General features: G+C 34.4%; 1 protein-coding gene across 2 annotated transcripts in view; it reads right to left on the bottom strand.

Moving 5' to 3' along the window:
* Window positions 1–25,661, bottom strand: part of PKIA (protein kinase (cAMP-dependent, catalytic) inhibitor alpha) — a 104,928-nt gene that overhangs the window by 18,252 nt on the left and 61,015 nt on the right. Inside the window, exon 2 of one of the 2 annotated variants that reach the window (XM_011973980.1) lies at window positions 16,555–16,683. The exons of the other annotated variant lie outside the window; for it this stretch is intronic. The gene's annotated coding sequence lies outside the window, so the exon portion shown is untranslated. The remainder of the gene's footprint in view (window positions 1–16,554; window positions 16,684–25,661) is intronic. 2 annotated transcript variants of the gene reach the window in all.

Genomic DNA, 25,661 nt, shown 5'->3' with positions numbered 1-25,661 from the left:
GATTTTCTAGTTTATTTGCGTAGAGGTGTTTATTTTTTTCTGTTTCTTTCTTTCTTTTCTCTTTCTTTCTTTTTTTTCTCTTTCTTTTTGAGACAGGGTCTCACTTTGTTTCCCAGGTTGGAGTGCAATGGAACAATCAATCCTGTATGTTCTTTAAGACATTCATCTCTTTTTATTTCATTTACTCCCATATAGGAAAAGAGGTAGATACTAGTTTTCCCTGCTTCCTCTACACTGCTTTATTTTTAATTCCCCTTGTAATTTTATACATATATCTAAGGAGAACTGTTTTCTCAGGAACTATCACTACAGATTATTCACCAAATGCAAGTCTTTTCACAATAGTCATTCATATCAAATTGTATATAGCATTTTACACGGCAGTTTTTTTATTGTTCTTTTTGTTGTTGTTGTTGTTGCAATTTTGCTCTTGTTGCCCAGGCTGGAGTGCCGTGGCACAATCTTGGCTCACCGCTACCTCTGCCTCCTGGGTTCAAGCGAGTCTCCTGCCTCAGCCTCCTGAGTAGCTTGGATTACAGGCATGCACCACCATGCCCAACTAATTTTGTTTTTTTAGAAGAGATGAGGTTGCTCCATGTTGGTCAGGCTGGCCTCGAACTCCCGACCTCAGGTGATCCACCCACCTCGGCCTTCCAAAGTGTTGGGATTACCTGTGTGAGCCACCGCACCTGGTCTTTTTTTTCTTTTTGAAATGTTCTTCTCCCTTGGCTGCCGTAGTTACTGTAGTCTTTTGGCTGCTTTATAATCTTCCTGTACTTCTTGCTTTTCCCACTACTTATCTCTTAAAATAAGTCTTTATTCTCCTTTTTGTTTTTTATACTCTTTCTGGCAATCCCATTTACCCTAATAACCTTAACTGCCACCTGTGGATTGATGCTACTCAAATCTATAATTCTGGGGCCTGATTTTTTTTAAAGCTTCACTAGAGAATTTCTACTGACTGTTGAATACTCCACTATGGATGTCTTTAAAATCTCAAATTCAGTATGTTCAAAATGGGATCTCTTGCTTTCTTCATCTCCACCTCTGCTCACAAAACTGTTCATTCTTTCTATTATTTTGTTTATATCTCCACTTTTTTCTCAGGTATCAATAATAGAAATCTCAGAATTGTATTCAATTACTCCCTCTCACTAATTCTTCACATCCAATAATTTCTCAAAACTCAGTAGTTAATTCCATCTATTCAATCTCTCTTAAATATTCTTCATTCCATTCTTCTGGCAACAACCTTCATCATCTCTTTCTTGACTGTTGCAACTGTAGTCTAACAACTCAACTTATCTAAATCTCTTCTTCAATTTACCCTTTAAAGGGTCAGCAGAATTAACTTTATAAAACATAAATAGTGCTCAAAAATCTTCAGTTGTTCCTAGGAACCCACAAAACAGTTCAATTTTTTGACGGCCCTTAAGAGTTTGAAGCCAATCTACTTTACTAGCCTCGTTTCTCACAGTATCCCTTCTGTTCATAATAAGGTCCAATCACAGCAGCACATGTAATACTCTTGGTATTCTCCTGTTGGTCTTCTCAATCTTTTTCATCTTTCCAGTTACACTCTTTCTCCATCTCCAGGTAGAATAAATAACTTTGTTATTGTGTTGATTTAATTCTGTCTTATATGAGAATTTATTATTTTCACGTTGACCTCTTTATATTATATTTCTGGGTCTTTGATTTTCAAATCCACTGCCACATATGGCACAGAGTTTTGTATTTTGCTCCTAAATCCACAAAACGTATTGTGTAGATTGTTCTTGATTATCTTACTCAAGATCCTCCTTGTGTAAGTAACTTGATCGAGGTCATACAGTTTTTCATAGTAAAACTAGGCTAAGAGAGCTTGTGTCCTTATTCTTACCCAGTTCATTTTCCTGTCTAATAAAATATTTTTTATAAACTTAAGAAGATAAATGCAATTATGATCTCTAGCACTTTCTTTTCTTATATTCACAATGATAACAAAATACTTTTTAAAATAACAGCAATAGAAAGCACCTAGAGTCCCGAGTAATCTAACCTATTTTCACTTTGTTGATGGCTCCCCCTTTTAAGTTTTTCATCAAATATATAAGATAAAAGTAGCAAATTAAAGCATAGAATAATTTGTTCTGTTCTCTTGTTACGGCTTTTTATATCATTTATTCATTTATTTAATATTTCAAAGGGATTATAAATCATTTATCTGCTAATCTTTGCAATACCCCTGCTGAGACAGTCAATTAGCTGCAGAAGTACTGCTGGTTGGCAAGTGACAAGTAATATTACTTGCACATTACAAAAGAAGAAACAAAAGCAGCGAGAGGTTAATCGACTTGACCAATGTCTTACCCAGTCAGCGGCAGTACTGACGTCAGAAAGGGGAGCAGGGTTTATTCATATCAAAATCACAAACGCATTAAGGGCCTGGGGCTGGTGGTGTTCTTTGTTATATAACACTTGCCAAATTATTTATTTTATCTTTTCCTTGACTGGCTCTGTAAGAGTCCAAGGAAGAAAGATACTTTTAAAATCTATAACCTCTCATTTATCTATGACTTTTCCTCCTATGTTAAATAAATATTTAGATTTTCAAAGGATTTTAGAACACTGACACAGTTCTCAAAATAACTTATATTAACTTTTCATCTTTAAAATCACAAAAAGGATATAGTCAAGCTCAGTAATATTTTCTGGTCTGTTCCAAGGCATAATACTGACCATAAGAATAACAAAACTGCTACGATTTAATAGTGCCTTATGAATAATAGCAATAACAAAAATAAATATCACATATGTGCCAGATATCACACTCTTTGTATATGGAGTATATAACTTAAATTTCTTAAGAACTCTTTCAAAATAGTATTCTCATTATTTAACTATTAAAGATTAAATAATAAAGGTTTAGAAATCTTAAGTCATGAAACTAGTAGGTGATTCAACCATTTACAGTTACCATTTTCCAATATTTGCATTGGGGTATAAACTTACTTCATTTTCTGTTAATGGTTTGCCATCAATATTTCTTTTTAAATATGTAAGTAGTGTACATTATGTTTTGAAGTATTACTCCATAGGGTGACAGTCTATTGATATCTCAACAGTATCTGGGTTTTGAATATTATGATCTGCTATGCAGAGTATTAATGACACCACCATCTTTTTCTTGATTTCTGTATTTGTTCTACAAAGACTTCCTATTCCATCTCCCACAAATCTGGTTTAATTATCCAGATGATGGTCCTCATATTCAGTTGCCTCACTGTCAGGGCTGTTTTGCCTTGTGATAGTAAAAGCACACTCTCTTGAGAAAGACCTAGAAAAATATTGACACCTAAAAAAAGGCTTCCAAAGTACTTTTTAAAATGCAAAATTGAGATTAAAAGTATGTTTATTTAATATTATCAGCACTAATATTGCAACTCATAAAATGCATCTCCTACTTAGTTATGTAATAAATTATATTAAATATGTGATTTGGTACATTTTAATATATTTGATAAAATGTAGTGTGGAGCTTCCAAAAGTGCAATTGCCCAGGATGGGGGAAAGCTTAAAAATGACCCTGCTCATAATGAACTAGAAGTGACTTTGATTGGCAGGTTGAGGCAGAGACGCTAGGCCATGAGAATAAGAGAACAGGGGTACAGTGGAGAAGACTGCCTGGTGAAATAGGAAAGTCAGAAATTAGTGATTTATTGAATGGGAAGCATGAAGGTAGGGGATTCTAGGTTGACAATTTTAGAATTGCGTCCAGATTTCTAACTTGGATAAATGAGAGGCCAGTGCTGTTTAGTGAAGGCGAAAGGAACAGCAACATGGAAAGTCTAAGAATGCCATTTTAATATGTCACAATGTTATATTTAAGTTAAACTCGGTGATCTTTTCTGAATGAATGACAATGCATTAATTAAAAACACATATTTCATACACATGTTAATATCTGCTATTCTGCAAGCATTTTCTGTAGTGTCTAAATATCTACTCCAACTGAAAAAGTGCTTAAACACTTCAACATGCCTCTTTTCAGCCAAAAAGAAAAACAGTTGCCATGACCATGTTTCAACATATTTTAAATCTACACATAATCACTGCCAATTTATAATATCTTCTCTGCAGATGTTAATTTCCTATATAGCATTTTTTGCAAATGTAATTGTTCAGTATCATAATTAACGTTTTTCATTGCTATTACTTGTCTGAATGTTGTTAAGAATTTTTTGTTAATCTTTTTATTAATGAAATGCTTTTCAGTACAATGTGTAATCCTCTTTTTCTCTGACACTGTTATAAGTTATTTGAAGGATTTTCCATACACTTGTTTTAAATATAATTTTCAAATTTTTCAGGCTATTTTAAGTCAGTAGAATAGGCTCTAGAGAAAAGAAAATACTGAAGAACAGAAATGTGATTTAAATGTAAGTGTAAATAAGAAAGTATTCATTTGGCTAACGAGAAATATACCCATGTATATAAAATATATAATGAATATAGCAATCAATAGACAGTTCAAAATGAGATTATCCACTGAACTATTTTTAAATATTAGTGAAAAGATGTGATCAAATCACAACATTAACAAAATAAAAAAATTTATAAGGCAACAAGATAAACAATATGTGTATTTATTTTGGCCAAGAGACAAGTTGTTATCTGGAAAAATCATGACACGTTGTATATTATCAAAATTATAATCAATATGAGCAGCTCTACTATTGACTCTATTATCAAGACTAGAAATTGTTATTATGACTCTATTCCATTACCAGGAATATTCAAGAAGCTATTTAAAATGGTAAACATTAATTTTAACAAATAAATACCAATCCATCTGATGAAGAGGTTTCTGTGAACTGATACATTAAAGGATCTCAAAATCTTTCCTTTGACTACAATATAAACTACTTGAGATTTATATTTTCTAGTTTGCACTCTAAATTTTAGGAAAGTGTTTTATGAACAATTCAGGGCACAAAGTAAATACTTAAAAATAAAAATGCTTGAATTCATTACCTTGTGGTACAAATTAGAATGTCTTTCATATTTACATAACTATAAGACTTTTTATTTCAGCATTATGCATTAACAATGTTTGTGTCTAATTCCCATAATATTTTGTGTCAACCAAACTCATTTGAGTGATAATTAGAAGATCTGGTGCTTATCTTCTAGGCTTTAATCATTGCATGTTACTTCTTTAATTCACACCAACTTTTAATATCTTAAAACACAACCAAAGACACTATAAACACATAGAATAAGCACTATGCAAATAACTCAGGATAAAACAGTTTTCAAATGTGAAATTATAGCCTTGCTTGGCTATACTTCCAACTAAGTGCTTCATCTGAATAGAGGTGTTCAACCCAGCTGCATATATAAGTCACCTAGGGTGACTTTTAAACTTACCAATTGCTGGCCCCACTATCAAATCTGATTATTATCTACATGAAAATAATTGTTTTTCAACTGAGCTTTATTTTATTGGTTGCAAAGGCAGCGCACACACACACACACACACACACACACACACACTCTCTCACTCTTCCTAGTACTTTTAGAAATTATAGAACAGGGTTAAGCATAACTATTGAGTTTAAATGCTACTTATCAACATGTTAAAATGCAAATGAGTAGGGGAAAATGAAAAATAAGCTGTTTTACATATATATTTAAAGTCTTATAGAAATCCTTAGGAAATTAACATGAAATGGGAAAACACGAAAATCTTGTTGCTTTCTGTATTCCCTCGCCTGTGGCAATGCAAACAACAGAAATCACTCTGGGACTTCAATTAACCCATTGATGCCGGAGGTTGCAAATTTCTTTTGTGAAAAGTCAGACTTTGGTGACGACCTTGAGCAGTGGGATGTAAATGACTCCCACAAGTTTAGCATTCCAATAATGGAACACTAGGCATAAATAGGTTAAGGAAGGCTAGAATAGATTAGGTCCAGCCAACATTGTCTCTCTCTGCCATCTCCCTCTAAGGTATGACAACTCCAGTCCCCACCTTATTGTCTCCAACTATAATCTCCTCTACTAAAATGTGTTTTTATACTTAGTGTTATACAGTAATTCACCTGTAAGTGCAAATGCAAGCAGAGTCATTTAAAGAAGAAAGGAAAATGTTCTCACAAATTTTTAACACAGAAACAGCATTTCAAGAGTGAGTTACAAAAAAGCAAAATTGAAAAATATTTCTCACAGCTAATACTTGCAGGTAATACTATCATCCCTCTCACAAAAGCAAGACGGATGAGGCATAGAAGGAACGTGGTGTTGAGGGCAATGAAAATAAGCAGTTACTGCAACCTGTTACAAGTGGCATTCAATTGATTAGAAGACAGGGGATTCAATGCCATAATTTTTACAGTACTTGCTTGCCATCTGATGCTGGGAAAAATATTAATTTCTCTGCACTTCAGTTTTCATGCCTCCAAAATGTGGATTCTCAAACTAAAGAAATATTTCAAAACTTTTTGAGGTCTAAAAATTGCTGACCTTAGTGTCTGTGTGCCCTTCATAAAAGGCAAGTTTTCATGAAGTGTGGTATTCTTCTAAAAGGCCTTTGAAGTAAGAAAAAGCTATATTTAGAAAGCCCATTCAGTGTCCCTGGGTGTTCTCATGTCTTGCTGCTATTTATAACCAGGTATAGGCCAATAGGACAACAGCTTTGCTTTAACTAATAAGTGCCCAGGATTCTGAGAGTTAAAGACAAGTTTTTCATTTTTCTAAGTGTGGATTTAAGAAATCATTGAATATAGGAATTTTTTAAAATTTGTTTGCTGAATTGCCCAGTTGTTACCTGGCCTGACATGGATGATTTAAAAGGTTGCATTTCTGTTTGGACATATAGTTGTTACCCTGCTGTTTTACCATCGCCCTCTTACAGGGTAAACATGTTCAACTGTTTTGAGTTTGTGAGTGTGAATGCTTCTTATGGTTTGTTTTTCTTATGAATTTCATGCCCATTTATTCCAATTTGAATCCAGGTAGAAATATATAAAATTCTTGAAGAACTTATTTTCATTCTTATGAATCTTATTGATTTTATTGTAATACAGAGAACTTTACTAATTTTATAGATATTTGTAGAGTAAAAAACATTGACACAGTTTGGCTTTGTGTCCCCACCCAAATCACATCTTGAATTGTGATCCCATAATCCTCACGTGTTGTGGGAGGGACCAAGAGGGAGGTAACTGAATTGTGGGGGTGGTTCCCCCCATGCTGTTCTTGTAATGGTGAGTACTCACAAGATCTGATGGTTTGAAAAAGTGTTGAGCATTTCCCCTGCTTGCACTCATTCTCTCTCCTGCCACCCTGTGAAGAGGTGCCTTCCACCATGATTTTAAGTTTCCCGAGGCCTCCCCAGCAATGTGAAACTGTGACTCAATTAAACCCCTTTCCTTCATAAATTACCCAGTCCTGGGTATGTCCTTATAGCAGCGTGAGAATGGACTAATACAAACATCATTAGGAAAAAAATCCCAAAGCCTCAAAAAGAAAGAAAGAAAGAGAGAGAGAGAGAAAGAAAGAAAGAAAGAAAGAAAGAAAGAAAGATTGATTTCTGGAATTACATGGTATTAGCAAGAGAGATTAGCACCAGTAGACTAGAAGCTGACTAGCATTGTAAACAGCTTTTAACTATACTAGCTGCCTGAAGAAAGATTATCTGACTCAGGGATGACTTGTCTTTTGTTCATAATTTTTTAAATACAATCTCACACAGAAACGTTGAAATGACAGTAAAAAATACAGTAAAAATGGCTTATTTCTCAAGCCACTTGAGAGTAAGCTGTCAACCCCAAACACTTCCTACTAACATATCCAACTATTAACAAGAAAATCTGACAATTAACACTGATACATTACTATAGTACTGTCTAAACCTCAGACTTGTTGAAATTTTATCAATTATCCCAATAATGCCCTCAGTAACAAAAGGATTAGCCTGAAATCACGTTTCATTGAGTTGTCCTCTCTTAATTTCTTTTATCTGGTAATTTTTCTTGGATTTCCCTTGAAATTCATACCCTTAAAACCTTTAAAGATACAGACTAGTTATTTTGTAGGATTTAGCTGTTTGTGTTTGTCTCATGATTAGATTCAGAAGATGAGTTCTTTGGCAGGAAAGTCAGTGAAGCTCTATTTTCACCACATTCTATCAATAGACAACTTGGGCAAACTTTTAATTTGTACCCTTATTGGGATACTAATTTTACTCATTTGATTAAAAGGTGCCAGTCCTCTCCACTGTAAAGTTATTTATTTCTTTTTTAATATTAATACATTTTGTGGCAAGATACTTTGTGCTTATGTAAATATCCTATTTCTCACCAAACATAATGTATTCAATTTATTTATATTGATATAAACTCACTGACCATTTTATTAAATTAACTATAACGAGTTTCTATTATTGCTTATTTTGATGCTCAGACTGTTCAAGATTTGCCCAGGGGAAATTCCTTCAATTTGGCCAATGTGTCCTTTGACATCTCTCCATCATTCTTTGATATGTTTCTTAATTCTTGGAACAGTATGTTCTAGGGTCATCTTATGCTTTCTCTGCTCTGAATCAGACATTTCTCCAGAAAGCTCTGGTTCCTTCAATAGGAGAATTGTATCTAGACACCAAGATCTGGACACTAGGTGTGCTCATTGCTATTGGGGAATAGCTGCCCTAGGCCTTTGCAATAGACTGAGCTATGGGATTTATGTGTATATAGACATACATACATACATGTGAAAACACCTTCATCTACATTATAGTCACACACATATATACTTTACACCTATATTTAATTCTATATTTGCTGTACATATTGAAAACCAGCACTTTCATTCCCCCATTTTCATCCAGCACCAGAGTTCATTCTAGCTTTTGCCTATATTATACTTTAACTTCCTCCTCAGACAATGAGAAATACTGATTACCTTCGTCTTTAATATTCTCACTTACCAGATCAGTCTCCCTGTATTTTAACAAATTATTGTTGCTACCACTTTTTTACCCCATACAACATTCTCCCCAACTAGCACAGACTATAACTATCTGTATTGAGTGGTTGCTGTGGCCACTCCCCCATGTAGATGCCCCTCTCCCTCCAATAACTTTCAATATCTCACACTAGGCTTCTCCATGCAGACACCCTCCTTCTACTTCTTGGGCTTTAATAGCCAATGCCCAACCATTGCAATCCCCTGTATACCCACCCTGCCCATGGTGTCAAAGGCTTACTAGGCCTCATCGAATGGCTTTTGGACTAAATTGTTTAAGAAGGGAAAGGACAAGGAAGAGGATGAGGAAAGGAAAGTGGTAAAGAATGGAGAAAAACAATATTTTTTCCTAAAAATATTACAAGTGGTTCTTTAGGAAGTTATAAAGACAATATGCAGTATCAGCTAAATAATTAAGCCTAGATTACATATTCTTTACATATCTATATCTATATGCTCTGTATCTTTATAATTATGACATATGTATGCATCATTTATAACAATAACATAGGTGACAAAATTTATAATATTTATCTAAATATTTTAATACCTCACAACTTAAAAAATTATATAGCACAATTCAATGATTAACAGTTCATGTCTGTGAATGGATTTTCAAGTCTCCATGCTAAGAGTGCTTGGGATAGTATCTATAGTGGTCTTTATTGGATCCTCTTCATCTTTGGCCACTCAGGATTCATATAATGTGCTGGTCAATTGCATACCATTGGTGCTCTGCACCAGCCCATGTTTATCTGAACAAATACACCAGCTTGGTATTTCTCAAAGGGTTGTCTGTAAAACCATATGCAGCAGAATCACCTGAAGACCTTGTCAAAAGGCAGGTCCCCAGGCCTTCTTGATTTCCTGTTCAGAATCTTTATGGGTGGAAATGGTTGTCTGGAACTCACCTCGGGTGATTCTCATGCATTAAATATTGAGGCTATGGTGTAACTCACATGTCTACAATTCCTCAGATTTCTGTCTTTAAAATACACACTTTCACTCTATCGTTTTTGTATTTGTTATTCAATAAACTTGCTCATGGCTAAATGTGTAAATACCCTCCAAAGTAAAATGTATCTATCTTTTGCAAAATGTCTCTCACCAAATGTCTCCACAAAATGAAATGCAACTATCTTCTGAGATCTTATTTTGAGGAATCTTACAGGTCTTCCAGGTTCAGAAAATAACAAGTGCAAAGGTCCTGATGCTGGAAAAGTCTTTTAGCGAAAAACATTCTACAGGTGAGTGTGTGAGGGGGAAAGTGGTAAATAAGTTTGGAAAGTAAGGCAGAATGAACATTGACTAAGGCCATGTAGGTCAAAGAAGGCAGTTTAATTTTTATTTTAAAAGTGATGGGAGCTGGGGTTTTGGACAGTAATGTTACCGGTTTAAATTTCTTTGGAAGATTATTCTGGCTATTGTACTGGTTATAAACTAGAAGGGCTGTGGCAAGAGGGGAAGGAGGAAGATCCTGTAAGAGACTGCTTGTTGCACTAGGTAAGGCAAGCAATGATGGCTTGCAGTAGGGTGAAGACGGTGAGAGGTAGAGGGATTCAGGATAGATTTTAAAGTTAGAGGTGGAAGAGTTTCTCATGGACTAGATGTAGAAACTGTGGGAAAGTGAAAGTTTAAGGATGAATCCAAAGCTTTTGACTTCAGCAAATGGATGAGTTATGGAGATGGAAACAGTTGGAGTGAAAGTGATAGAAAAAAGTAAACTATTTCTTAGTATTTGCTAATTCTGAAGTGTCTGTCATATATAAAGCAGAGATATTTAGTAGGAAATGGAAATTATGAGTCTCAAGTTTGGGTGAGTGGTGAAGGCTAGAGGTATGAATTTGGGAGTCAGAGTCATCTGCCTATTGAAGCAATGGCAGAATAAAACTCATGTGCACAGACAGAAAATTGTAGAGGGCCAGGAATGAGTTTTAGGGCACTCTAGCAATAAACACTAAGAAATGGAGGCATCACAAAGGAGACCAGGAAGAAATGTGAAGTGAAAAAGGAAGAAAACTGTGAGAGTATGGTGTTCTAAAAGCCAGTCAAACAAAGCATTAATGTTGGAAATTATGAGAGCTTATTTTCCAAAGTTTGTTGTATTAATAACTTAAAACTTGATATTCCAAAGAGAGCTTTTAGCAAACAGAAAAAAAAGACTGATTCTTTTTTTTTTTTTTTTTTCTATTACAAGTGATTGATTGTAACAACATAGGAACTGGAAATGTGAAAAAGGCATCAAGAATTTAGGTAGAACATGATTTTAAAGAAAAGTGTTCATTTAACATACAAGTACACAATGTTAAGACATAATATTTTGTCTTTCTATTAACTGCAGCTACAGCATGCTGTAAGTGAAGATGAATGATTACAGTTTAATATCAAATTCAGGGGAAAATATTTGAGTCTTCATAATTTTAAAATAGATTTTAAAACCTTTATAGGCTTGTGACTTGTCATAAGTGAAACAGAATTTTATAAACGATCATAACAATTTTAGAATCAGAATAAAGTTTACATATAAAATGACTTACTTGAATTCACATGGTTCATTTTTATAGGTGAAGACTAAGACTCGGGTTTCCTGAGTACCGAGTATTATTTATTACTTTAACACACTGTCTGGAATATCTTTCAATCATCTATAAGTCATCTATAAAAAGACTAAAAAGGGGCTTATCAGTGATATCTTACTTTTTAAAATAAAATTCTAAGTAATTAGAGGTAGGAGAAATAAGACTCAAGAATATTAAATTGTAAGAAGAGCTTATAAGAGGGGGGAAAAGTAAGAGATGCATTTCCACATGGACAGATAGGAGATTTTAGGAGAAAAAATCAAAACTTTATTTATACATGTTGATATTAGCTTAACGAAACAAAGACAACCATCATGGGACTAGCAGATAATTTTGAATATGTTTGAATATGAAGACTGATACAGATCAATATCCAATTACACTAAAGACCAGATAAGGTCTTCATTTTATTACAGCATATTAGGAATAAGGATACCTCTTGATACTTTGCTATGTGCCATTTTGGGACAATGAACCTCACTATAAAGTGAACATTTATGTCAAGAAGTAGTTTAGGATATAAATTGTAGTTGTATAGGTTACTTTGAAAAGTTAGAAATAACTAACTTTCCTTTATCCTTTTTTTTTTTTTTTTTACATTTTGGTTAACTTTTTAAACTTTTATTTTAGGTTCAGTGGTACATGTGCAGGTTGTTATATAGGTAAACTCATGTCACAGGGGTTTGTTTCATAGATTATTTTGCCACTCAGGTACTAAGCCTAGTACCCAATAGTTATCTTTTCTGCTCCTCCCCCTCCTTCCACGCTGTACCCTCAAAAGGCCCCAGTGTCTATTGTTCCCTTCTTTGTGTTCAGGAATTCTCATCATTTAGCTTCCACTTGTAAGTGAGAACATATGGTATTTGGTTTTCTCCTTTTGAATTAGTCTGCTAAGGATGATGGCCTCCAGCTCCATCCATGTCCCCACAAAAGACATTATCTCATTCTTTTTTATGCCTACATAGAATTCCATGGTGTATATGTACCGTATTTTCTTTGGCCAGTCTATCATTGATGGGCAGTTAGGTTGATTCCATGTTTTTGCTATTGTGAATGGTGCTGCAAAGAACATTTGCATGCACGTGTCTTTATAATAGAATGATTTATATTCCACTAGGTACATAACCGGTAATGTGATTGCTGAGTCTAATGGTAGTTAACTTTTCTTTTTAATGCCAGAATAACTGTTACATAGAATATCTCACTATGCCACTGTCAAAGACAAAATCCTGGGACAGTAGAGGTCCATTATCTAACCATCTAAAGCTGCACAGTTCACTCATTAGCCACATGTGGCTTCTGAACCCTTAAAATGTAGCCTAGTTTGACCCAGGTACTGAAATTTTAATTTAATTTAATTTAATTTACATTTATTTTTTCAAAAACACACAAAGCTAATGGACACAGTGTTAGACAGCACTGAGAACATTCCCATTATCACAGAAACTTCTATGGAACAGAGCTGACCTACAACATTTAAAACCTTTTTACATTTATTCTTCTTTGTTAAGAAAATTGACTCTTATTAACAGGTAACATTAGCATGATGGTAGATATAAGCTCAAACTCCAAAAACCTATTTAACTTGATAACAATGAGAAATAAGTATGAAAAGATAAATAGAAAATGAAAAGAAGATATTCTTCACAATTTTCCAGAATAGGAAACATAGTGACTATTAAACAGATGAAAAGATTTTCAACCTATTGGTAATTAAAGAAATGCAAACTAAAACTATTAGAGACTGAATTATGTTCCCCAGATATTCATATGTTGAAGCCTCAGTCCTCACTTGACCGCATTTGGAGATAGGCTCTTTAAAGAAGTCATTTAGGTTAAATAAGGTCTTAAGCGTGAGGCTCTAATCCAATATGACTGGATTCCTTATAAGAAGAAAAAGACTCCAGCGATGCGTGCAAACAGGGAGAAAGCCACGCAATGACATAGCAGGAAGGCGGTAGTCTCCAAGTAAAGGAGAGAGGCCTCAGGAGAAACTAAACCTGTCAACACCTTTCTGGACTTCTAACCTCCAGACCTGTGTAAAAATACAGTCTGTTATTGAATCCACAGACTCTGTGGTATTTTGTCATGGAAGCCCTAGCAAACCAGCACAAAGATCAATTGAGGTTTTATGCTAACTAGATTGGCTGATCTAACTGGTGAGGCTGTAGAATCATAGGACTGCAACTTCATTCAGTAACTTTGAAAAACATTTTGGCATTATCTTTTAAAGCTGAATATTCAAATTCCCAATTACCCAGCAGTTCTAATCTTAGTTACACATGTTAAGATAAATCTTGCACGTGTGTAACAAGAGACATTAAAATAGATGCTCATAAAATATTGTTAATAATAGATCCAAAACCACTCAAATAACATCAACAGGATAATATACACATTTTTTACATTTATACAACATAGTATTATACAATGGTAACAACGAATAAATACTAGCTAAAACAAAATAGGTATACCTTAGAAACATAATAATGTTGAGTGAAAAAAAGCAAAGTTAAATAAAGTATGATGCCAATTTTATAAAACACAAAACATACCATACTTAGTAAAAAATACATAAAAATTAAATGAATGTTAATATAAAACCAAGCACAGAAATACGCTATTTATGACAGAAAAAAAAAAAAAAAAGAGAAAAGCACAAAGAAAGATTCAGCAGTGTTGATTCTAGTTCTCAGTTTTGGTGGTGTGTTTGCAAGAGCTTGTTTTTATTACATTTCATAACTTACATGTAACAGATCTGCATGCATTACTTTGCATGTATCAAATACTATATAATAATGTTTTTAAAATAAAAATTTCCTGGTCACCGAAGATAACCCTTAGACATTAATTGTAGAGATGGAGATCTAATCCAAAACCACAGATATATTTATTTATGAATATTTTGTACTCAGAGACCTTTCAGATGAGAAAAGAAATTCTTCCTTTCTCACATGAGAACTTTATGCTACTTAATGAAGCTCCCTACTTTGGGGCAATTTTCTATCTTTATTTAAGTGATACTAGTCTTTCAGCTGTGTAGAAATTTTAAAAACAACTGATAGCTACTTCTCCTGTTCCCAGGAGAATGCAGGAAAAGAATAAGGTGTGGGAGGCAATCTCATAGCTCACTGATAAGTACATACGAAGACAAAAATGGTACATAGTTAATGCTCCATCTAACAATACAAAATTGTTATTAGTAAGTATATCTGAATATCATAATTAATAAAAGAATAAAATAATCAAATATGAGTTAATGTCCTCTAATTTTGAAAGGAGTTTCAGGGTGCTATTTTAGATCACTAGTTCACTTTCACACCTGGGAGAGTGTGTGTGAGTGTTTTGGTTTTGTGGTAACTGGATTATGCTAAATTTTACATTTCCTTCTTTAATGAAATGGATTTTGTTCTCTCTTGGAAATGCAGGAGATAGCAACAGCGGAATGTAGAGAAATAGCTGCTGCAGCTGTACTACCCATGGGAAAGTATACATAACAATTTTAGCAGCTAGTGATTCTGAAATTGCCCTTAACTGTGTCATTATAAAAATGCTCTAACAAATATGTTTTACAGTGGTTGACTATAGCAAATAACAACGCATTGTATATTTCAAGATAGCTAGAAGAGAAGATTCTGAATGTTATCCCCACAAAGAAATAATAAATACTTAAAATGATGGATATGCCAATTACGCTGATTTGATCATTATACAACGTATACATGCATTAAACATCACACTATACCCCATAAATATGTACAATTACTGTATCAGTTATAAATTTGAAAAAAAGAAGTTTGCAAGTAATATAGTTAAGAAATTTATCTGATGGATTTTCTCCCTAAGACCAAATCATTGACTAGTAAATCTAATGAAGGTACTATGCTTAAATGTAAAGGATAACATGTAAATTATTAAAAAGCAGTCTCAGAACTAGAAAAATGGTCAGCTATATCAGCAGACTCAGATTCAGGCTTTCATGTCACAGATACTTCTGTCATAGTCCTTGGCAAATATGTGTTTTGTGTTGGTCTTATAACTGTCCTTAGAATCATGGGGACTTATTCATTCATTCAAAAAGTTTTATGGTCCACATTTTATGTGTTAGTTATAGTGCTGGGTTCTGAGATTACAGAAGCCAACACACAAAGCAATACAAGGACAAACTTTTTTCCTTCATTCATCCACTATTCATTATGTATCTTCATTTTGAGTACTGACTAGGGATCAAGTGCTAAATATACATACATTAGTAAGTGTATATTAATATAACTGCAAATGAGAAGATGAGCCGCTGATTATGATGTTACTGCTGTCTTTTTCTTTTGTTTCTATAAAATGGGATGTCCTTTTGCCCCAAGTGTTGGTCTTAAATTGCAAATGAAAAGAAAATTCTCAGTGGGATGCTGATGTGCATAGATAAATGAAAACAGAGCTCCCCTTTCGCATGCTCCATTCACCTCCCTGCCAACTCTCTATATGCGCTCACTTTGATTGTCCCAAGACCAAGATGAGAAGTGCCCCATAGGAACCAAGACAACTTCCTCACATCATTCATTAGGATTGTTCCTCTTACAGAACTAAATGCCATCATGACCCATAATTTTCATGACCTCCATAGGGGATCATGGAGACAACCTATGAAAATGATTTGTTTTAAAAGAAAACACTGAAAGGGTTAATCTGCTGGGCCACAGGCCTAACCTCCTGGGATTAAACCACAGGCATGGAGCTCACTAAGTGTACTTAGTAACAACAAGCTAAAAATAGAAAAAAGCATCCTGCTGTTATTGTATGAGTTTTCCTCCAAGGTTTTGTCAGATAAACATCACAACCACCGAGGGGATTGTGAACAGGTTCCTTGCAGGGTAGGTTAGATACTTATTTTTTCAGATAGTCATACCATAGCCAGTTCTCAGCATACTTCTATTAAGGTAATTAAATGTTTGAAAATTAGTGTTCCTACCTGATTGGAAACCTTCTTGTCTTTAATTCATTGACTATACTAGATCTCTTTTTTCTCGGAGATGACCTTCAGATTTCTATCAGAAATCGCTTCTTTGGGGAAACCAGAGCTTCTCAGAAAGTCAAGAAACTGAAATGGAGATAGTAAGAGAAAGGGAAATTATCTGTACATGTAAGTTTCACTTTTTAAAAATTTTAAGCAAATGTTCAAGCATCCATCTTTTGAACAGTATCATAACTTCAGGAAATTTTATGGTTTACAAGTATGAATTCTCACAAGACAAACACGTGATGCGAGTATAAGTTGCATTTTGGGATTTCAAGTCAAGGAGTCTTCAAAAGAGTCCTGGCTAGTCTTTGTTAATTAATTGTGTGTGTGTTGTGTGTGTGTGTGTATGTCTGTGTGTAGCTTTTTTGTGATGGGGTGGTGGGGAAAGAATAAATCTGTTGACTACTAGTCAGTGATGTAGAGGGCAAAAAAGGCAAGTTTTCTGTCTTTTTAAAATATTCACTTCCGTTCTTCAATCTTCATCTAGATTTCTCTTCCATCTTCACTTAGATCTTCAAAAAATTAATTTGACTAAACTTAATTATTCATAAACATTGGAATTTGTTGAAGGATATTTTATAGAGACTTTTAATGTCTGTTCAAGCTTTGCCATCACACACAAAATTGTGTGTGTGTGTAGCTTTTCTTGTGATGAGATGGTGGGAGAGAACAAATCTGTTGACTACTACTTAGAGATTTAGAAAGATGGACAGATTTGGAAAGATGGATATTAGGGTAAAGTGAATCAAATTATGCAATAAGTTCCAACACTGTGATTCTGAAACAATAATAGCAGACTTCTGGGTGACTAAGGAGTAACCTTCTCAAATTATACTCATACCTGTTATAGACCATCTGTTCACAAATTCTATACTGTCATTCATCATTTATGGAAAACAAATGACACGATCTCTCATTCTCTCCACTTCTTGGCCATTATCATATACATTTTTTCTATCTTTAATGTCATATTCTTTTCCATCTGTTTGAAAACATTAGGATCTAGGAGAGACAGACCATGAGCCAGCCTTCAGCATCTGTACCAGTGTTGGCCCTGAAAGGAACATTGGGCTATTAAGAGACTAGAAGTGATTTGGGATTGTCTGAGACTGATCTCCCTCAGAAGCAGAGCCTGAGAAAAGAATTTGAATTCAAACTATTCCTGGGAAGTGAGCAAGGAAACTCAAGAGTAGAGTGGGAATTGAGAATAGAGGCATGAAAGAAAGCCAAGAGAGGCACAGCATTGAAGAGATTACTCTTGGGGGGAACTGTTACAAGTCCCTCAGAGGAGTCCTGTGAAACCCTGCAGAACATTCCTCAGGGTTATCCCCATCAGTGGGTGAAAAAGCTGAAGTGTTTATATTCCAAATCTACTCTGTCATGGATTGAAAGTTTCAACCAGATATGTTATCTCCTGCATACTTCTGGCCTGCCCTAAAGAGATGTTTGCAGGTGATGGCACAATTCTATCAGTATGCACTAGAATGCTGAGTGTAGGGGGAGATATAGGTGGCCTCTGACAGCATTGGATACAGTGGCAGTGGGGTATTAAAGGTTATCTTGTAAGTCCAAGTGGATAAACTTTAGTTCCTGGGTTGACAGTTTTCTTTTGAGGTAATTAAGTACTAATGCATTGATAACATTTTCCTCTATTAAATCAAATCAAAGTTCCTAAGTCTCTAATCTCCTGAAAAATTTTGTATCTTTGATACAGTCCTAGGTAAAAGAAAAAGGAAAAATTAAGATTTCAAGTTGACCATTAATTCATCACTCATTTAACACTCACTGAGCACCTAATGTATACCAAGGATTAAGTTAGACATCAGTGTAACCTTTATTAAAATCATTATCTTACCATCAATGATTTACTTCATTGGGGCATCCAGATAGTACAAATTATTACACAGTGCAATGGAAAAGAGAGAAGAGTGTTAATTCATTCTGTGGACCAATAATAAGTGAGTGTTATTTGCAGGTCTTCCTGTAGAAGGCAGTACTGGAGATGGATGTGTAATGTGAAGTAGAGGTAAATTTTTGAGTCAAAGAGAAGACAAATTCACAGTAGAAAGAAAGAGACTGGTTAAGGAACAGAATAGAAATAAATGCCATATACAACTGGTATAAAGAGTGCTTATAGGGGTGTAAAAAAAGAAGAAAACAGAGAGCATGGTAGCAGCCAGATAAAGAATGGTTTGTGTATGTATGAAAAGGATGTGGAATTTAATTCTAAGGAAGATGGAAAGCCACTGAATGATTTTTAACAGAAAAGTTCAAGTTAGAAGAAGATAGAAAGGTTTACTTGTATAACATGATCAGATGTTTGTTTTAGACAGGTCACTTTGGAAATACTGGGGCTTGATTATTGGAGAAGGGCAGTTGCTATCCTAGACACAGAAAGATTAGTTAATAGTCCATTAATATAAGCCAAAGAAGAAACTGGATATGAAGTTCGTGCATGGCAGTTTTTTGCTTTCAGTACTGGAGGAATGTTATGCCAATACTTCTGACATCCATAGTTTCAGATCTGAAATCTGCTGTCACTTGAATTGGTGTTTCTCTGCAAGTAATGCATTGTTTCTCTCTGTCTGCTTTTCAGACTTTTTTCCTTTCTCTTTACATTTCAGAAGTTCAATTATGATGTGCCTTGGCATGAATATCTTTGTGTCTACCCTATTTGAGTTTTGCTTAGGTTCTTGAATCTGTACGTTTATGTCTTTTGCCAGTTTGGGGAACTGTTCTGTCATTATTTCTTCAGATAATTTTTCCATCTCACTGGCTCTCTGTTTTCATTCTGGGAGTTTGATGATATGGATGTTATTTTTTTATTTTTTGTTCACAGGTTCCTGAGATCCTGCTCACTTCTTCACTAAGCCTATGTTTTCCTCTCTGTTTTTCAGGTTTAGTAAATTCTATTGATCTGATCTTGAGGTCACTGATATTATGCTTTGTCATCTCCACTCCACTCCTGAGCCTGCCCAACAAAGGTTTTTATTTTGGATATTGTATTTGTCAGCTCTATTTTTTTTTACTTGGTTTTTATTTTATAACATCTATTTTGTTGCTTATACTTTCTATTTTTTCATTTATTTCAAGAAATACATAATTGGTTTTTGAAACATTTATGTGATATCTTACTTAAAATCCCTGTCAGATAATTTCAACAACTGATTTATCTCGGTGTTAGTGTGTGCTGACCATAATTTTTTTTCATTCATTTTGTGATTCCCTGGTTCTTGGTACAATGAATAGTTTTCAGTTGTATTGTGAACATTATGAGTGTTATATGACTCTCGATCTTATTTTAACTTATTATTAATTTTAGCAGGAAGTTCCCCTATATCAGGGTGTAGCATGAAAAGTACAAAGGTGGGAACGTACAGGTTCCACTGGGCCCTGCTGATACCACACTGGCAACAGAGGAACGCTGACTCACACGGCCTTACTGCAGACAGGTGAGGTAGAAGTTTAGCTCCGTCTTTGGCCTTGCTGACACCTTCCCAAGGAGAATGGGACCACTCATATCACGTTGTTGCCTCCAAATGGGAATGGAGGCTCAGCACTGTAACAGGCCCCCTGGACCATGGCAGAGGGAAATGAAGTATCAGCTCTCTTTTTTTATACTACCTTAATTCTATCCTATTGGTGTTAGGTGTATGTAGAGGCTTAGTTCCTCACTGGTCTCCCCTGACCCCAGGTTTTGAAGGAAAGTACAGTGCTTCCTACCCCCAACTTGCAACATCCTGTTGCTGATGGCAAGTAGAGGTGGGGGCTTAGTTCCCCACTGGACCCCATGGCTGTGTGCAGGGAGTCTATTTGTAATTAGCTCTGTCTGGCATGATCTCCTTAAGTCTCCTTCCTGATGGGTGGGGTGGAGGCTCAGCTCTCCATTGAACCATACCAGAGTGCTGCCTGCTTGTGAAGGGCAAGATTAGGGTGGTATGCACAATCAACTCCTTACCTGGTCCCTCTGAAATAAAAGTCATGGGTCATGGGTGTAACCATGACTTATAGTTTCATTAGTGTTTGGCTGGAGAAGTGTACATACTGCCAGAAAGGTTTTCTGTTGTTGGAAATCTATTTTATCATACTTTGGCTAAGAAGCACAGAGTTTTCTTGGAGCTTTTTTTGTCTGTGTCTATTGGTTATAGATTGGAGGCTCCTGTGGTACCCTGTCTGAGCTATGTGAGAGGCAATAAGAAAACAGGGAACTAATTGCCATGTCATTTCTTAAGTCAAGAAGTAAGTCTGCCTTCCAATTTTCACTATTCAGTGCCTCCTATGCTTATATATTGTATTCATTTCAGGGTTTTAGTGGTAAATGAAAAGACCTGGGAGAAATGCAGCTACTCCATCTTATCACAACCAGAATTATGGAGGTCTATTAATGTTAAAAACTGCTGCTGGCTATAAACTGAAGTTTGACAATATACACCATGCCCTTTAGGAATTATTCTGCTAGACAAATGGCTTCCCAAGGGTTAACAAAGTTATTACGATTTGATTTTCACACTTGTAGAAGTAAAGTGTTCTGTTGAAGGTGAAATTTATAGATAAGGAAGGCTAGACTGATTCATGAGGTAATAGATTAGGGTTGGAGACATTAATATAAACTCATCCTTAGCTTAATGTACATATGCATAGAAACACACATAAAAAAGTATAGATATGTGTATACACATTGTTAGTATACGTACACATATCTCTTCACCCAGTCAGCTAAGACAACCTAGAAAGAATGACACCCCAGTAAAGTAACAATGAGTAAACATAGCACCCCGATCTTGGTGCTAATACTACTCCCCAGTAAAGGAACTAGAGCTTCCTGGAGAAAGGACCAATTCTAGAACCAGGGCAAGAAATACAAAAGATGGAAATAGACCTTCTTGTAGTGTGAGAAATTAAGGAAGTGATTTTTAAAACCCACAATGATTGAGCCATGTCAAAGAAGCCCAGGAACCACTGAAAGAGTTCATAATGGTTAAGATGGAACAATTTGAGCAACAAAATAAAGTGGTATATAACCCCAGGTATAAAATTAATGTCCACAAATGCTTACTGGTATAAACAAGTGATTAAATAAATAAATGGCTGCGGGATAGATAAGTCTCCAGTGCAGAAAACTTCCAAACAGCTTATGTAGCTATTCTACCCTAAGGAGGGGGAGCATAACTCTGCTTCTTATTGTTGGCTTAGCATTGTGATTTCCTTCCAGAGTATAATACAGAAAGAGAAAAAAAGAGAAACATTACAGTGAAGAAACCTGATGACCACTACCTCAGCCATGTGATCAAGGTTGACATCAGCAGTCATAAGTCATGTTGACGAAATGGCTCTTTACCTCTGTGGTCTTCCTTAAAAGCACACTCCCAATCTTGAGAGAAGCATAAGACACATTTTATCAGTGGGGCATCGTATAAAATACCTGACCAGTATTATCCAAAATTGTCGAAGTCTTCAAAAATAAGCAAAGTATGAGAAATTGTCACAACTAAGGATCCTAAGGAAACATGACAACTAAATGTAATACAGTATCCTGATGGAATCTTGGAACACAAATGTGACATGATCAAGTAAAAATCCAGGAATCATGACGAAAGTATGAACTTCAGTTAATGATAATATATCAATATTTGTTCATTAGTTGAAACAAAAGTAACATACTAATATAAGTTGTTAATAATAGAGAAAAATGGGCATAGTATATATGAGAAATCTCTATACTATACTTGCAAATTTTCTGAATTAAAACTGTTTTAAAATATAAAGTCTATTTAAAAAGTCAAGTGTTTTCTTGTTTCATGATTGTTTCTGCAGTCCCCACTAAATATTTGAGTTTGCTTTACCTCATCGATATTGATGTCGAAGAAAAAAACTAAATATCTCTAAAACGGTTGGTAATTCCAATTCAATAAGCAATAATTCTTGGTAACATGTTTTTGGAAGAACTCACTGAGTAAATCAAAGCAGACTGTCTTTAAATGCTAAATTTCTTTTCTGTGTTTAATTTTCTTTAAGATTAATGTTTGCCATGGGCATGATTCCACTTCAGAGGGCAACGATTATCATAAACATTGGCGGTAGGCAATGTCTAATGTACGGTGAAATATTAATGCAAGATGCTGTATTAACTTTAGCTAAAGCATTTTATGTTTTCAAAATGATGTATTGTTATTTCTGTCTATAAAGCCTTGTTAAAAACACATTTTTTACTCACCTTTTCCAAAACAGAAAACTCACAAGGAAATGATACTACAGGATAGTATGCTCATCAATGTGAATTGAAGGCTCCTTTGCTAGCACTCATGGTTGCCAATGATATTGGCATATGTATTACTTTTACAAATCCCTTCCTTGGCACAATCAGATCTCCACAGGGGAAATCTTTGACACAGCAGGTACCTAAAAGCTATATAACATATAGCTTTGTAGCTAGATTTATGAAACATTTTACCCAGAAGTACAATATAATGTAGAAAAGGCTATTTTTCTCTTTGCCTTCTGTTACTCAGAGATCACTCACCATCTTACTTTTTATCAGTCAACAAAGACATGTTTCATAAATTAGACTATGTGTTTGTAGCTCAAGATTCTATCTTAATATGACTAATTTCATATGATTTTTGTTGGTACCAAATATGTAAATCAACAGGAAATTTTGTGCTTAGCTCTTAAAAATAATTACTATAACTTACTCAATACATTTTTACACTTTTTCTTTGTGTTTTTCAAAACAGCAGTTCTCCTAAGGTGGACTTTGAGCACATAAGTGAGTTGATCCTTTTTTTCCATGGACAATTCTCTCATCTCTTTTACCATATCAATTTGTTCTACTTTCTCAAAAAGTAGAACTTCATAACTAAATAATTAAGTCTTTATTGAACACTGATGTAAGGCAAACACAAAAGGCAAACAACTGATCTGTTGGTTTTTTTTTTGTTGTTTTTTGTTTTTTTTGAGTAATGAGCTCAATTAAAATCTCTCCAGATAACAGGTATTACTCTATGTAGTGGAAATTGTATTTCCTTATGGGAACTCACAGTCAGGAAAATGAAGACCTAAATAATAACAGAAAAGTGATAACATTACTAACCATGCAATGAGTGCCTGCTTTGTATCTGGCCCTGTAAAAGAAACTATAAACATTATACCCGCAATTCTCATTAAAAAAACCCTAATTACTTTAGGGTTGTGTGTGTAGGTGTAAGAGAAAGTGAGAGAGAGAAGCTTCAATAAAGGGCTTCTGAGAAATAGCAAGAGCACTGCCAGGTATCCTTAATAAATAATTTAGGAGCTTCTAACTATGCATAATTATTTCTCATATGGGTGAATATTAAGGATCTTTCAGGTTTAGACTAAGAAAACAAAAGGTTTCCAGAAGTTGAGTCCAAATTTTACACTTACATAAAATCCTTATAACAGAAGACCAAATTATAATTCAATAACTGAAGAGTTTTTAAAATAGTGGATGTGTTCATATCAGCATGGCTTCATCATGTGGATAAGAGGCAAGAAATTGGCAGGTGCAACCTGCAGATTCATTACTGTTCCTGTGAAGGGCAGGATAATGAATAAAAATGAAAATAATGAAAAATAATGACTAGAATTTTAGGCAGTTTGCTTAATCTCTATTCCAGGAAAAATACAGCAAGAAAGGAAAAAAAAATTGAAATTTTTTCTCAAAACACTTAAAAGTGGTATTTCTCCTTTTTCTACCAAATAATGTGGAAGTCTAATCAGTCAAATAAGTCTGACCTTTTCTCGTAAAATAATTATTTATTTGAAAATGTGAGACATAATAATCAGAAAGTCTTTAAAAAGGAGGCCAAAAAAAATTTCCTTTAACACTCCTCTTAAAGAGCAAAATTCTAAAAAAGAACCATACTAAAAATATTTTAAAACAAAAGTAAAAATTCCCTTTACTGTTGCAGAGCTTTTAAATTTTTATTGTTGTTTGATTTTTAATAGTCATAGGTTTACATAGTTATCACAAGGCAGACAAATTTGAAATCAGCTCTCTTCAGTAAGCATTATTCTATTTTGCTGCATAGTCTCATAATTATAATTTTAATGACTGCGTAATTTTCTACTAATTGGATATAATTTGCTTTACTCAATCATTTTCTTATTGTTGAAATTAAATGTGTTTACTTTTTTTGTTATTACACATGACAGGACAATGAACACCTTTATATAATGATTCTCTAAATATAAATTATTTTAGTAAATTTCCAGAATTAAAATTACTGGGTAAAAATCTATGACCACTTTTATCTTACTAGACATTGCCAAATTACTTTTCAAGTTATTGAACCAAATTAGATGAAGCATCTTACCAAAATAAGATACTGTTATATGTGATTACTGATTTTGATAAATTAATAAACTGGACCCTCATGTTCCATTCCTTTAAATTTTTTGATAACTATTAAAGTCTAACATCACATACATATTTAAAATACGAATGTATTTTCTTTTAATTGTCTTCTCTCACTCTTTTCTGTCTCTTCAAAACCTATTCCTAGGTAACTGGAGAAAAATCACGTGACAGGGCACAACTGTATTCCAATAAATTAATGAACACCAACCTCAAATGGGCTTCCAAGACTGGGAATATTGTTCTGACTAACCAGTAAATTCTTTCTTATTCTACTTAAGGACCATTCTTCTTCTTTTTGTTTTTTTTAATAAGCCTTCCCCACTCTCCTCAAATTTCCCCCTTTCTTCTTTACTTTCCTCTCTCAGCTGATGTGTTGCTTTATATCTCATTAAGAAAATACAAGCCAGTAAATGGCCCACTGTCAAATCCATTTATCCATTAGCATCTTCACTGATATTTGTATTCCCCTTTTGTTAGAGTTAATGTGAAAGGCCATTCACACTGCTTGTAGTGGTTATTCCATTTTTCCTCATCTGATCAAGAACTTCACAGCACTGAGTCTTCCACAGCCGACCTACTCCTTATAGGTTATTGCCATAAAAATTCAAACATATTCTAGACCACTAACTCCTATTTAAAATAGTAAAAAGTATATATGCAACATGAAATCTTCCTTGGTCAT

Source organism: Mandrillus leucophaeus, unplaced genomic scaffold (assembly GCF_000951045.1).
Source record: "Mandrillus leucophaeus isolate KB7577 unplaced genomic scaffold, Mleu.le_1.0 Scaffold1405, whole genome shotgun sequence".
NCBI lineage: Eukaryota > Metazoa > Chordata > Mammalia > Primates > Cercopithecidae > Mandrillus > Mandrillus leucophaeus.
Note: the sequence above shows the minus strand (reverse complement) of the source record. Positions and strands in the feature narration are given on the sequence as shown.